This window comes from Girardinichthys multiradiatus, chromosome 4 (assembly GCF_021462225.1).
Source record: "Girardinichthys multiradiatus isolate DD_20200921_A chromosome 4, DD_fGirMul_XY1, whole genome shotgun sequence".
In the NCBI taxonomy this organism is placed as follows: Eukaryota; Metazoa; Chordata; class Actinopteri; order Cyprinodontiformes; family Goodeidae; genus Girardinichthys; species Girardinichthys multiradiatus.
This window is the reverse complement of record NC_061797.1, coordinates 7,960,232-7,975,446: the sequence shown is the minus strand read 5'-3', so window position 1 is coordinate 7,975,446 and position 15,215 is coordinate 7,960,232. Positions and strand designations below refer to the sequence as shown.

The 15,215-nt window shown below is 39.8% G+C and overlaps 1 protein-coding gene across 1 annotated transcript in view; it reads left to right on the top strand.

The window, feature by feature from the left end:
• The first annotated feature begins 566 nt into the window (after window positions 1-566).
• Window positions 567-15,215, top strand: part of LOC124867421 (adhesion G-protein coupled receptor G5-like) — a 36,712-nt gene continuing 22,063 nt past the window's right edge. Inside the window, exon 1 of the mRNA XM_047363854.1 lies at window positions 567-879. The gene's annotated coding sequence lies outside the window, so the exon portion shown is untranslated. The remainder of the gene's footprint in view (window positions 880-15,215) is intronic.

Below are 15,215 nucleotides of genomic sequence, written 5' to 3'. Positions count from 1 at the left end.
AAACAACTTTGAAAGGCAAAGCAAACTCATTTAGAGCCATAAATGCTACTTGACCCTTCGAGAAAAGACCACTTATAATTTATTGGTAAGTATCTACAACGGGAATTTTGTTGTTATTTTTAAAGAACCGTCATTTCATTTCAATTTTTAGGTTTTAAAATAAAAAAAATAAACTTTTGCAAACAGTATGGATACATTTTCTTCTATTATGAGATGTTAATACTTGTGGGAAATGATGTTAAAAAAGCACAGAGTTTCCAACCTAATGGCAAGAAAAACAGATGTATTACTGGTGATTTTAGTGTCTTTCTGTTAGAAATTTTATGTAATTATTCCATGAAATAAACTGCTAAAACCTGCATTTAAAAACATTTATTGTTTCTTCATCATTTTTTAACCAAAGTTATTAAAAGCGATCGCGGAAGGACCAAAGCGCCAGGTTCCAGAACCCTGACACGGAATCCTGTGACGCGGAACTTTTATTTTGAAGGTCCTGAGGACAGTAGATCATCCTCATAGAACGTGCCTTGACTCCTCCTTTTCTGCCGCTTTGGCCGTCTCTGTTCTCAGACGCAGTGGTCCTCGCGACGTCGTCAATAAAACGCTTTACACACGCGCTCTTTTCCCGAGATTTTTTTTAACTTTTTAATTCTTTTGAATTTTTTAGAAACTCCATAATTTTTACTACTGGTGTAATGAGCAGGTGACAACAAAATTACGCTCCCCCCCCCCCCCCGTTTGAATGAGTGAATTTGGGTCCTGATCAGAAGAAGTTGTCGCTGCTCCGTGTGTGTTCCGGAACAGCGGCTGGAAGTTTTACCTGGAGGCTCTGACCTTCCGACGTTCAGGCGAAGCACAAAGAAACAAGGTCTCTTAAAGGTGAGCCTGCACACTATTCAAACATAGCCTTCTAGCTGGAAAACCGTATTCGTAACGGCGTCATAGTTACAACTTTAGTTGTTATAATATCCTTATTAAATTTGAGTTTAAATGTATTGTTTCTCATTTATTACTTAAAGATAAGGAGAGCGACTTTCTTTGGGAAAACGCATTTTAATTATACTGCCTAAAAAGTTAATCTACGTCAGCTTTTATTTAAAATAAAATAAAAACCAATTATTTCCTCATGCTGTTGAAATACTATAACTTGATCATCTATAACATTTAAGAATAAAACAACGCTGTAATGGTTTGTAGGCACTTATTGTACAGGATGTTATTGTTACAATCTCATTTTGGTGTTCTGTTCTTTTTAGAGTACCAGTAGTATAACAAGCAGGTATTAGCTGAGTAATTAGTGGGGCTATTTGTCGACGTTGCTGGTCTTCAGTCAGCCACTTCATAACATTAATACCTCAATAAGGGACATGCCTTGTGTTTTTTTTTTTGTTTGTTTGTTTCTATACCATTTCTGTCCAAAACTGTAGTCGCCTTTCAGTCAGCTGGCCAGCTGTGTGCAGCAGCAGGTGGGGCAGGGGCAGTGATGTGATGAAAAACGTTTGCATATATTTTTAAAAAACACAGAGTATACCTTGATAACATTAGGCAAGTGCCGTAAGCCATAATTATGAAAAGGTGCATCCTGAATATAACGGTGCACTTCCAGATATTTGCTGTAATTAACTGCTCATTTTTTTTTCCTTTTTACAGTTCTTACTTTTAAAAGTCCTTTAAATAGGCTGACAGAAAAAGTGCCGGGGTGAGGGAGCACAGACGTAGCTCTGTACTTCCCTCACCCCTTGCTGAACATTGACGTCAGCTAACTGGCTGAAGGCTATTGCACTTCTGGACAGTCATGGTGTGGAAAACAGACGAGCACCATCCAGGACTCCCATAAGGGTCACGCTGCTCTAGAACAGCATGAATGTTAATCAGCAGGCTGGCTACCTTAGCCGATAGCCCAACTAATCAACCAGCTACTATTATACTTATAGAGAAGAACCGGGAAAAAATCAGCTGTTATATTCTGCACAATAAGAATTGAAAACTTCTATATGTAGGTGGTATTTCTTGTGTACTTTTGAGTCTAAAGTTTTAGCGGCAGTAAGAATACCTGCTGCATTTGTTTTTATTTGGTCGTCCCGATCCTTGTCTGACTGATTCAATTCAATTCAGTTTATTTATATAGCACCAATTCACAACACATGTTGTCTCAAGGCACTTCACAAAAGTCAGGTACATACATTCCAATTAATCGTAACCATTGAACAGTGCAGTCAGATTCAGTTATTTATTCAAATTGGATCAAAAAAGTTTTCTATCCAAGGAAACTCAGCAGATTGCATCCAGTCAGTGACTTGCAGCATTCCCTCCTCCCGGATGAGCATGTAGAGACAGTGGACAGTCACTGGCGTTGACTTTGCAGCAATCCCTCATACTGAGCATGCATGTAGCGACAGCGGAGAGGAAAAACTCCCTTTTAACAGGAAGAAACCTCCAGCAGAACCAGGCTCAGTGTGAGCGGCCATCTGCCACGACCGACTGGGGGTTTGAGAGAACAGAGCAGAGACACAAAGAGAACAAAGAAGCACTGATCCAGGAGTACTTTCTATGGGAAGGAAAAGTAAATGTTAATGGATGTAGCTCTTTTAGTCGTTTCATCTAGAAAGAAAGAACAGATAAACTCTGAGCCAGTTTTCAAGGTTAGAGTCTGAAAGAGAGCACATATAATTAGTTACAGTAAAAGCTCAGTCAATTGCCATGTCTAGGAGAGAGAAAGGGTTAAACACTGAAAGACAGAGCTATGTGGATCATCGGTAGAGGGTGAGCATTAAGTTGTTGCCAGCAGAAGCTCGGACGATTCCCCTCTCCAGAAAGGTGTCACAGGTAGACACAGAGTCAGGCCAGGTGTAGCTTCTAGGAAGAGAAAAGAGAGAGAACATAAAGTTAAAAACTGAAATAACAGCAAATAATGCAAAATTGGAGAGTAGTGTGAGAATGTAGCGAAGAGGGTGAAAGTGGTCATTATGTCCTCCAGCAGCCTAAGCCTATAGCAGCATAACTACAGAGATAGTTTCAGGATAATCTAAGCCACTCTAACTATAAGCTTTATTAAAAAGGAAAGTTTTAAGCCTAGCCTTAAAAGTAGACAGGGTGTCTGCCTCACGGACTAAAACTGGGAGCTGGTTCCACAGGAGATGAGCCTGATAACTAAAGGATCTGCCTCCCATTCTACTTCTAGAGACTCTAGGAACCACCAGTAAACCTGCAGTCTGAGAACGAAGTGCTCTGTTAGGAACATATGGAACAATCAGATCTCTGATGTATGATGGAGCTAGATCATTATGTGAGGAGGAGAATTTTAAATTATATTCTGGATTTAACAGGGAGCCAAATAAGAAAAGCTAAAATAGGAGAAATATGATCTCTCTTTTTAATTTTCATCAGAACTCTTGCTGCAGCATTTTGAATCAGCTGAATGTTTTTAACTGCATTTTGTGGACATCCTGATTGTAAAGAATTACAATAGTCCAGCCTTGAAGTAACAAATGCATGGACTAGTTTTTCAGATTGGAGCATCTCTTGTCAAAAAAGAAAAGCTTGTGGAGAAACACAAGTACAAGTACACCTCAAAACATTTGTGCACAGAAAATGTGTGAAATAGGCTTTTAAAGGCAGGGAGCTAGGCTTTTACCGTACTAACCTTCTCTTTACATCCAGCTGGAGGATGTGGTTGCTGCCTGTGCCATGATGTAGAATCAAAGTACTTCACTCACAGGAACAACAAAAGAGGTGTGAAATTGAAGAGCGTAAAACTAGAGCAATACCCCCGTTTAAAGGCTCCTTAAACTGGCACATGCAGATCAGAGATTTTGCTTGAAACTGAAAGTCAACAAATGTTTGAAATGCAAATATTGCAGCTTATGAGTGACTCATAGAAGAAAAGCCCTTCTCCTTTCTGCTGACTTAATTTTTTATAATAAGGAAATGAATGTCCTTGATAGCAAATTACAAACCCTGCAATCCACACCGACTGGGAGTGATTGGGGCATAGTAATCCGCTGGCTGCTGTCTGTCAGCGATGTAGGTATTGATTTATATTTGGCTATAAAAGGACTTATCTGCAGCATTCCACCTGCTCCTACAATTTCCTCTGCAAAGAAACAGATAGGAGTGCAGGAACACGTATAAGGCATGCACAGTGCATCACTATGGTGCTTTCACAAAGAATGCAACACAAATCTAGTCTTGGGAACATTCCACATTGGCAACATCAGCAACATTGGCTTCAGCACTCTAAAACAGAGTTGTTGTGCTGTGCAGGGGAAGAGATTGTGGGAAAACAGTTGTTTAAATTTCCACTTTTATCTGTAAAATTCTGGCTTTCAAAAAATTTCTGTACAAACTAAATGACTTTTATTTTTGTTTTTACACACTACAGTCTACCAGCCACAGCAAGCAGCAACCGAGAAGAAACTTGAACTTATCTGATAACCGTGCACGCACAAGTCAACAGCACTCCTCTCTTAGTGGTGCCTCTAGCTAAATGAGCGAATGTGAGGAGAGAATATTTTCTGGCAAATATCCTCCCCTGTAACTTTTTGCTGCTCCACTCTACAAAATACTCTAGAATTTGATTGGGCCTTTACTCTAAGCATGGTTTCAACAAGAGAAAAACACTACAATAAAGATGAATGTTTAAATGTAACAAATTCAACAAAATGTCTCCACCTTTCTTTATGGATGCCTAGTGCAGTGTTTGAGGATTCTGCATGCATTTGATTGTGGTATGTGTGTGTGTGTGTGTGTGTGTGTGTGTGTGTGCGTGTGTGTGTGTGTGTGTGTCTTTTAAACAAGCTCTGAATAAGCCAGTGATCTTTGACCCTTATTCACGCTCGCTTGTCACTTCAGCTCTAATGCCTGACAACAAAGAGCAGCTTTTGTTCCTCAGATTCTTCTTCCCCGCACATTCTTCCCTGCTCCACCATGCTGCTCGTGGAGGAAAAGGGGGAAACGTAAACTGGAAAACTGCTGCAGGACAGTAATGCAGACAGACTTTATCTACTGGAAGTCAGGGCCGGGCAATATGAGAATCTTGGGTTGTGAAGGATTAGAGAATAGTGATGAGGTGTCAAAGCAGAGAGATGCATCAGTTTGATTTTTCTCCTTTTCTTTCAACTTGATAAACTTATGTAGCTTGGATTTAATGATTACCCTGATAATAGTATAGCAACTGTAGTTATTTGCAAAAAAAATTCCATTTTAACTATGTTCAATCACACAGTTATTTTTTGATTGTCCATCAAACGTATCGTCTCATATGTTCACAGCAGACGTGATCAGAAGGCAGTGAAAGTACGGCAGAGATATTTCGACATCCATAAAGCACCAAGTGTTATATGTAGTTGTACTTTGGCTTTTTACAGTGATACAGTGCTCATAAAACACATTGTTCAGGATGTAGGCTGAGATATATCATTTAATACAAATTGTACAAATACATTCTGAATGTGTTGGTGGGAGGGTCATACAATTATGAGAAATACTAAACTACTCTTGCTACCAATAATGATGAGTAATGTAACATTGATTCTGAAGTTAACAAACAATAATCACACAACAATTTTTCTACTGTTACTTTATTATTTGGTAGCAAGTGTGAACCTTACCTCAGTGATGTTATGGAGTTTAAACGAAAATTCAACATGGAAGACTCATCAACCCGCCACGTCCAATCACTCCTCACTGGCTGCTCCAATCACTCCTCCTCAGCCAATCATCTCCCAGGGCATTACTTTTAAAAACCCTCTGCATGGAAAACACCGCTCTTCTGCTGAGCTTCGACCCTCCTCCACCCCTTCTCCACCATAAGCTCCCAACTCCTTCCATACCAAGGCCCACGCCACCACCAGGATTGGATCCCAGGGGGGAAGACGTACCTAATCATAATCCTAAGATGTTTATTCAAACCTACTTCATCCTCAGTGTTTACGTCTTCCTCAGGGCTCTGAGCGCCAAAGAAATAATCTTTCATTAATAAATTATTTAACCGTCTTCTTGTTGTTTCTCCGTTATGTGAGTCTGTCCAGGTTGAATTAAAATGAAAATAGGCTGTTTAGAGTTTGACCAAACAGTTTGCAACCCAGTTTACTTCATTCATGGCTAGAAGTGCTCCTGTTTAAGTCTTGTTAAGAGTTTATATTTTATATAAGGAAATAAAGGTCATGATCTTACTATAAAAACTTTGTTGAGTGATCATTTTCATTTTGTCGACCTCTACTGTACATTATGTTTCTGTTTTTTTTTTTGTTCTGCTTTATCATCGCCATCAGCTGAACCCAAAATCTGATGTGTGAGATAGGCTGATGGAAACTTTTCAGAATGTTCTTTAGGTAAGGAGTCTGCAAGGCTGTCACAGACTGCTGAGACTGACAGGAAGTGGTATTTTCGAGACACTGCTAAAAACAGGGCCTAGTTTTATGGGAGGTTGGGGTTGCATAGCTATATGTATTGACTTTGGTATTTTTTATCATAGGCAACACATGACTGGTGCATACTTCCTGGTAACTTGGCTTTTTGCAAGCATGATCACTTCTGCTTAATGGCTATTGTGGTTGTGTTTTTGTCAAGTTTGGAACATTTCTTAAGAGTTGAGTTTGAATAAATTCAAGCTTCGACAGTAAAAATGTTACAGCGTGACTGCGTGTCATGCTTCTAAAAATAATTTTGAATAAGTTGATCACGATTCCACAGGAACGTCATGGGATTTGGGGAGTATCGTGCCAGATACCCAGTGAAGCCATTTATTTTCCTGACTTTTACTGATTGGGGTCCTCATCCGAGACTTTAGTCAGTTTAATATTCGTAGCAGCTGTTTTAATACAACATAATTAACACATGGCAACACAAAAACATCTATACTGTAGGGCTAGAATCACAGGGAACTTCAGAACATGACCTAGTACCTGGTTAAAAATGTGCATGTTAATTTCGGGCAGAGTAGGGGATGGTTAGGATGATTATCTCACAGCAAGAACATCCAGGTTTCAAATCTAAGCATACGGCTTTTCAGTGTTGGGTTCATATGTTCTCATTGTGGAAGAATGGGTTTCCTTCAGGTACTTTCATTTCCTCCCATAGTGCAAAAACATACATGCCGGATTCATTGGAGATTGAGATGACATGCAGTGGTTTGGCTGTGAAACATTCATCATGATGTTGTGGGGCATAGCTCAGCTAAAACCTGAAGAAATAATGGAAACAGTGAGGACTTTCACTACCCACCGGTCAGTACATTAGGTGGTCACTAGAGAGACTGAACACGGGATTGTGGAGAGGCATTGCTGACCAAGGATTCACAATGTTTTCTTATGCAAGTCCATCCTGTTGAATTGATATCACAATCCTGGATCAGTTTAAGCTCCCCGCAACATTACCTGCCGGTGGTTGGTGTCTCTGCCCGCAGGTGTAGTTGTGGTTCTCGGTGTCCAAGGCTGGGTGCTTTGGTATGTGGTTCCCCCAGGACTCTCCCCTGCTCTTCTCTTGGGGGTTGCGGTAGTCCCGGCCATGGTTCTCCTGGGGTTCCAGTGCTCTGGGGGGCCTTTGGATGTTTATGGCTCGGATCTCCTTCGTACCAGGGGGGCAGGTCTGTGGCTCCTCATACTCACTATTGCATATTTTCATGGAGAAACCTTGTATACACACTCAGACCCAGAGGTGTTTAGATTCAGGTGTTAACCGATACACAACTGTTCTATATTGAGCTGCATTTTTCTTGTAATCCCTTCATCCTTCTTTCTCACATCCATTCTTTTCTCCTTCTCTCCCTTTTTTGTTTTTGCCCCACCTCTCTCTCTTTTGTGCTTCTTATTTTTTCCTTTTCATTTTGGCTCCTAATTGAAACAATCCCAAAGCAGTTTCTAATAAAGTTTATTTTATATATATCAAGCAGAACTTTAAAGCATTAGCTGTAATGTTCCACTTGTGAAAGTAAATCTGTTGGGCTTCTTCTTGGCACTCAGACAACAATTCTGAGCACTACTCTGCTGGACAGGACACGGTTTAAAGAAAAAAGAATGGGTGTCACAAGATGCGATAGGTGGTTTGATCTCCGAGCCTCTAAAAGAGGATATAACATCATCCAAATAATTAAGACAAGAGTGAGGCAATTTTGTTTAACATTCTAATTCTAAATCACTTTTATCTTTTTTGCTTTGTCCTTGATAGACTGGAAACCTGACTTCCTGTTCCCAGTCGACCATTGGAGGTGGTACTCTTAGGATCTGATAGAATAGTTAGACGTTTGTTTTACTACAGTGTTGATGATAAAACAATAAAATCTAAAAACTGTACTAACAACAAATCTTTTGTTAGTTGCTAGGCAAAGCTATTGAGGTATACAGCACGAAGCTGGTAAAGCATCCAACAGTTCTTGAAGACCTTGGTCCTCTGCTCACTGTTCCCTCAAACTGCTGAGATCTCTCTTGATGTCAGCGACTGTAAATGAGAAAAGACATAAAGCCATAAATTATTAATTTTTTTCTATGAAGCTAACCTTTCAATTCATCGAATAATCTAAACTATACATTTTCCTCTAAGAAAGCATAAATATTAAATTTAATTTCTTACAATAAACTTTGTATTTATTATGTACCAAAAATAAAATGTAAACAACAGCTTGGTCTTTACAGTTTATGTACCACCTTCAGCATGATGAAAATTAATCAAATGAAGACCTTTTTATTCATTTATTTATTTACAAGAAAAAAATATGACTGAATATTTAGAATGTCAACTATTGTGAAATGGTACTGGGAAAAAAACAGATATAATCAGTTCAATCAAGTCCAAAAGAAGAAGTGTTTGTGTCCATCTATTTAAAATGTAATGATGGAAACGGTAACATTTCCATGAATCTCACAAATGACTTGTATTAATTTATTTACGGTACTTGTGTTCGTTAGTTTATCTGGTTTAAATCGGATCTATACAGATATTGACATTATCTAGAGAAATAAATGTGAATAGAACAGGATGAAGGAAACATTCAGTTGGCCTGCTGCACAGTTTGCAGGGCAACACGCACGGGTACCGCGGTAAGCAGACGTTATCAGCACTCATTTAGAGGATAAAGCAGACAGATATGCCTTACTTCATAGAGTGCATTCACCACCTTAAAACATGGTGGCTTTGTGTTTTTTGTCGTCTCAGAAGGAGCCCCTGGGTGTTGTGTCTTCACAGACTCAACATACATCATGATTATGCTGCTGTGAAACGCCACAAACTCCTCATTTATTGTTCCCTAACTTCAACTACCTTCAGACTTAAGACCACTTTAGTCTTTGAAACTTTAAAAGCTTTTATAACCATGATCATATGACATGTTTGCTTTGTTTTAAAATGCAGACTGAATACAATTCAATTCGAAAATACTTTATTAATCCCAAAGGGAAATTAAATGTTGTTGTAGCTCATTATGTAGGTTTCTTCAAAGAGCTGTTGTAGATGCTGATGGCTGTGGGCAGGAAGGATCTCTTGTAGTGATATGTCTTAGAGCAGATCTGAAGAAGCCTCTGACTGAAGACACCCTGGTATTGTACAACAGTTTCATGAAGAGGATACTTCTCTTAAAATCTACAATCATCTCCTTTGTTTTAGTCACGTTCAAAATGAGATGATTGTTTCCACACCATGCCACAAAGCGGTCCACCACCTTCCTGTACTCAGCTTCTTGTCCATCTCTGATCCACCCCACGACTGCAGAATCATCCGAGTATTTCTGCAGATGACAAGAGTCTGTCTGATACAGGAAGTCTGGGGTGTACAGAATTAAAAGGAATGGTGAGAGTACCGTCCCCCATGGTGCTCCTGTGCTGCTGACTACCTGGTTAGACTCACAACCCTTCAGTCTCACAAACTGTGGTCTGTTTGTCAGGTAGTCTTTGATCCAGGAGATTGTTGAGGCCTCCACCTGAGTCTTCTGGAGTTTCTGACAAAGCAAATCAGGTTGAACTGTGTTAAATGCACTGGATAAATCAAAGAACATGATCCTCACAGTGCTGCTGGCTTTGTCCAGATGACAGTGGGTTTGTTGAAGCAGGTCTACGATGGCATCTTGAACTCCAACTCCACAGCAATAGGCAAACTGAAGGGGGTCCTGATAGTTTATTGTTTGCTTACTCAGGTGGGCCATCAGGAGGTCTTCCACAACACTGGAACCTTTTTTCTGGGCCAGGCTAAGGTTGAAGAGGTGCTGCAGAATCCCAAAGAGCTGCTCTGCACAGGCCTTCAGGACTCTAGGGGAGACACCATCTGGACCTGCAGCCTTACTCTGGATCAGTCTCTCCAGTTGCATCTTCACTTGACTTCTTGAGACACACAGGTGGAAGAGGGAGGCAAAGGGAGCATCAGCATCTTCTTATTTGGTTGAAGGCAAACACATAGAAGCAGAAGGGTCCATGGCTGAGGTGGAAGATAAAACATTTGAGGTGTGACAGGAAAGCTGTGGGTCAAAGGAGGGTGGAATGTCTGTTTGGATGTGAGCAGGAGAGCAGGATGCGAAGCTTGCTTCTGAACTGAACCTATTGAAGAATGTGTTCAGTTCATTGGCTCTGTCAAGACATACATGGGTCCGATTGTCCTTCTGCTTGAAGCCTGTGATCTTCTTCATCCCTGACCACACATCTCTGATATTGTTTTGCTGGAGCTTGCTCTCCAGCTTCTTCTTGTACACCTCCTTGCGGTCTCTCATCTTGACTTTAAGTTGCTTCTGTATAATCCTCAATAATTCTCTGTCTCCCTCTCTGAAGGCTCTTTTTTTCTTGTTAAGCAGGTCCTTCAGGTCACTGGTGATCCAGGGTTTGTTATTGGGGAAGCATCTCACGGTTGTGGTGGGGATGATGTTATCCACACAGAAGTTTATATAGTCGGTCACACACTCAGTCATGGCATTGATGTACTCTCCATGTGGCTGGCACAGTGCATCCCAGTCTGTAGCCTCAAAGCAACCTTGCAGAGCTTCTTCAGCTTCCTGTGACCATTTTCTCACAGTCCTCTTTATTACAGGTTGCCTCTGAACAAGGGGCTTATATTTTGATCTGAGAAAAACAAGATTGTGGTCTGATATGCCTAAAGGAGGTTTTGCTCTTGCATTAGTCCTTGACATTTGCATAAAACAAATCCAACATTTAGTTTTCTCTAGTAGAGCAGCTGACAAACTGTTGAAACGTTGGAAGTGTAGCAGAGAGTGAAGCATGGTTAAAATCACCATAAATTACCACAAATGCATTAGGGTGTTGTGTCTGTAGCTTAGCAATAACTGAGCTGATGGATTCTACTGAAATAAGATCATCCAGCAGGCTCAAAATAATCATTTCATGCAAGTCATAAACACAAGACCCTTGGGATATAATAGCCAACAAAAAATGTATTCCGTACAATCCTTTGTGATATTAATATTGGACACATTACAGCAATGATAAATATGCAATATATTGTGCATCCCAAGATGCAACAGTTTTGACATATATTTTACTTTTTTATTGACAATACCATCAGTATACCTATAAACAACTATGAGCTAGTTTAATTTATTTTGACATATCGATATTCGAATTCCACGCAAACATCCGCTTGAGTGAAATTCACTCATCACCTCGGCTGTTTGTCACCACCATCTGCCGCTTGTATTCAGTGTTGCTATGGCTGGTCTTCCACAGGGTGACATTCGGTAACACTTCTGATAATGGTAGCGATGTGTGAGTCAGATCCCCATATGATGACAAATCAGGGGGGAATTTACTGGAAAGCCCACAGCATCACATAGAGATCTGGGGGTTGGGGTGCCTGTGTGTTTTGCCTGTGGGTAGTAAGAGGATCCATACAGACTTTGATCTACTATTCTGTTGTGTGCAGTGGAGTACGTGAACTGTTAAAGTTTCACATTGAGTGTGCATGTCAGAGTTCAGACTGAGAAATTCTGTGTCTATGCTTCGTGAGACGTCTGCCGATAGCACAAAGTTTCACATATGCACATCCACTCCGGTGCCTCTCGTTCTCACAAGCGAGGGCAGGGAAGTGAAAGAAAAGGGGAAATTCTTGCACTGAATACATGCCCGGCTGCCCTTGAGGAACAATAGAGTGGGTGTGGGAGTAGACAAAGAGATTACAAATGATGCAATTTAAAATGTGAGATGAACTGAAAATACTTTCTATGGGTAAGATCATAGAGAGTAAGTGCTCCTGGTTTTCGGTTAGTATATGAACGTAGTGACGCCTTTATTTATTGTACTCATATGGACTGTCTGTGGTGCAGAATAACAGTAGGGGTACTGCATACTTGATCATTCTTTTGCATGAGTCGGACGATGTGCATAAGAACAGTTCTGTGAAACCAAGTATGGACCAACTCTGTGGGTTCACACTTGTAAGAGGCTGTCTATGGGTGGAGTTGGATGCCTTGAAATTCCTTGCTTCTGTGCAAGCTCAGTATGACTTTGCATACATAGTGGGGCTCAGAGAAATACAGAAAATGGTATCTGACAACTGTTGTTGAAGTAAGTTGCTCACTGACAAAAGTCTGTAAGTTTTCTTATTTTTAATTAAATGTAGAGAGAGAATATGGACCAGTATATTCAGAAAAAAAGAGAAAAGTGGATTTGCATGTTATTAAGTCAAATAAGTCTTTCATCTGCTACAAAAAAGCCAAACGTGTTTTGTTATTGATCTGTGTGCCCATTTGACACACAGATCAATAAATGAATCGATCAAATACAGTTAGACCTGATCTCAACTCATGTGTGTAAAGCATAACTGTCCACTGAATCGGTTTCTCTAATTTGAACCGATCCACCATCATGAGCCAGATCTAAGAGCACCATGAGTCAGAGACAAGATAATACTGTACATCTGCACAAGCCTAGAATGTGCTACAAGATTATGAGCAAGAAAGTGAATGGTAACAAATTGTGGTGCGATTATTCAGATATTAAAGAAATTCTCCTGAAGGAGGCAGATATGCAGATCCATCTTAAGTTTGCCAGTGAAAATCGAAAAGTGTGTTTCATCTGTAAGATCCAGAAGGCTTCTGTTACCCTGGCCCTTATTGTGAGTGTTTCCAGTATGGAGTCCAAAACAGCGCTTAGCAGGTAACTCTTCCATCTGGTTAAGTACCAAATGATCTCTTGCCCAGAGTGTGAAAAAACAGACTATCGTTCTGAAAATAAAAGCTGTGACTTTGAACTATAAAACTATAAGCAATCATTTTAATTCAGCGGTTATACTTCATAACTTGTATAGAGTTACTCCAGAGTCTATATACAAGTGTGACTGTAACAAAGAGATTTTGGGGGACACAAACGTCTGTGTTTTGCAGTGACTGCTGCGCTTGGGGGTTAATAGCTGGTATTTTAGCCACAAGCGTGTTGATTTCACAGCGTTTACAATGTGAACCTGTATTATAATCACTTCACTTCAAAGTCAGGAAAAGTTTGGAACTTTCACAGATAAATACCAAGGATATTTACCATTCAAAAATTCCTTGCACAATTTCAGAATAGTGTAATGAAAGATGATGTTTCTACAATAGTACTTTTCACTGTAAAAGTGAAATGAATTAGGATTACCCTTGTTTCTGCGGTGTGAAAAATAAGTAAATAAATAAAACAAAGGACAGTGAAAAACTAAGTTTTACTCTCTTAAGTTACCTAGGTGAGGTGACTGAGGAAAAATCAAGCATCTTATTCTCCTTTTCTTTGAAACATATGAAAAAATTAAAAGCATAAGGATAGTCAAATTTGTCAGTTTTATATCTGGTTTCTTTGTATATTTCGCAGTTGAAATTATATGTCAGTTTTACTAACTATTCTAGGTTTTTTAGAAGTGAAATAAAAACATTTATTTTAGCTTCATTCTTATTAGCGGCTTGATTCTCAGGAGGCTCGTGTGAAAACCATCTTGCAAAGTTTGAAAGTTTTTCCCCGCTGTTAAACGGTGTTTCCTTATTGACAGTTCACCCACAAAACATGACCTGAAAACTTCACTTGTTTACAGAGATGATTTCACCGTTCCCATTGCCTTCTGGTATAGATTTGCTTTTACTGGCCCCTTTCAGTTAATCTGTCTGTTTCCTGCCAGCGTTTATCACAACAGCGATGGATAAAAAGATATCATTTTGAAACCATTGCTGTCGTATCATTGTATTTAAATGTGGAAGACTGCTGTCAGCGTAGCGTGGATCAAAAACATCATTTGTAAGATTTGCTGCTAGATGGTGTTCAGCCACCTGAAATGTAAACTTGCAGTGATCAATTTATAAGGACTCTATTTAGATGTGGATAGTGTGAGCTGTTGTTATTTAGCCCTTGATTAGAGATATTGAAATACTACTTTAGAAAGTCCCTAGATAGGTCCACTGCCGCTGCACCATGTGAAACCACTGTGCAACACTCTCAGGAGGTTTTGTCTACATGTGTGGGTTTATAACGCAATCATCTCTCAATCATTAAGCACCTAAACTGCTGTTATTGTGTGTCACTTTTTCAAAAAGGGAAATAACTAACCAGAAAGGTATACTATGCAAGATGGTACAGATAGTACGGTTTTATACACAAGTGGAGACGCATGGTTTTCAGTGTAAAGCGGCTAACAGTTTATGAAGAATGATAATTAAACACGACTCACATAAAAAGCTGTTTAGTTAGACAACAAATCTGTAAGTTGTTGAGGATGTTATGATTCATCGTGAGTATTTTAAATGCTTTATACATGTTATGGTTAAACAGCAAGCACTGTACCTATGCATAATATGCTGTGTGATTCCAGTATGGAGGAGCTATGAAAATGAACCATAGCCTGAAAGCTATGATGCTTCTGTCTGTAATCTTTAATCGTCTGTGTGTGTTGCTGAGTATTTGACCTGGCCTTAGGTTCTTCCCAGTTATCAGGTGTGTGTCCGAGTTTGTTTGTCTATATATAGATGTCTGGCCCCTCCACCATGTATTCTTTCTTGTATACATGCTTTTGATCTTTTTCTTTCTGTTGTTTGCCTTTCTGCAGCGTCTGTGGTTGAAGTAGTTCCTGTCTTTACTCTGGTGGTTTGGAGATCTGTAACTGTTCCATTTCCCCTCCAAAATCATCGGCGTCTGCATCTCTTTCCAACTGGTACACAGTGTACAGAAACCCCATACACCTACAGAAACAGCTTTTTGCATGTTTCAGAGTACAACCTGCTGCTGTTCAAGGAAGATACAGCTAGCTTGTGCATTATTGCATTGGCA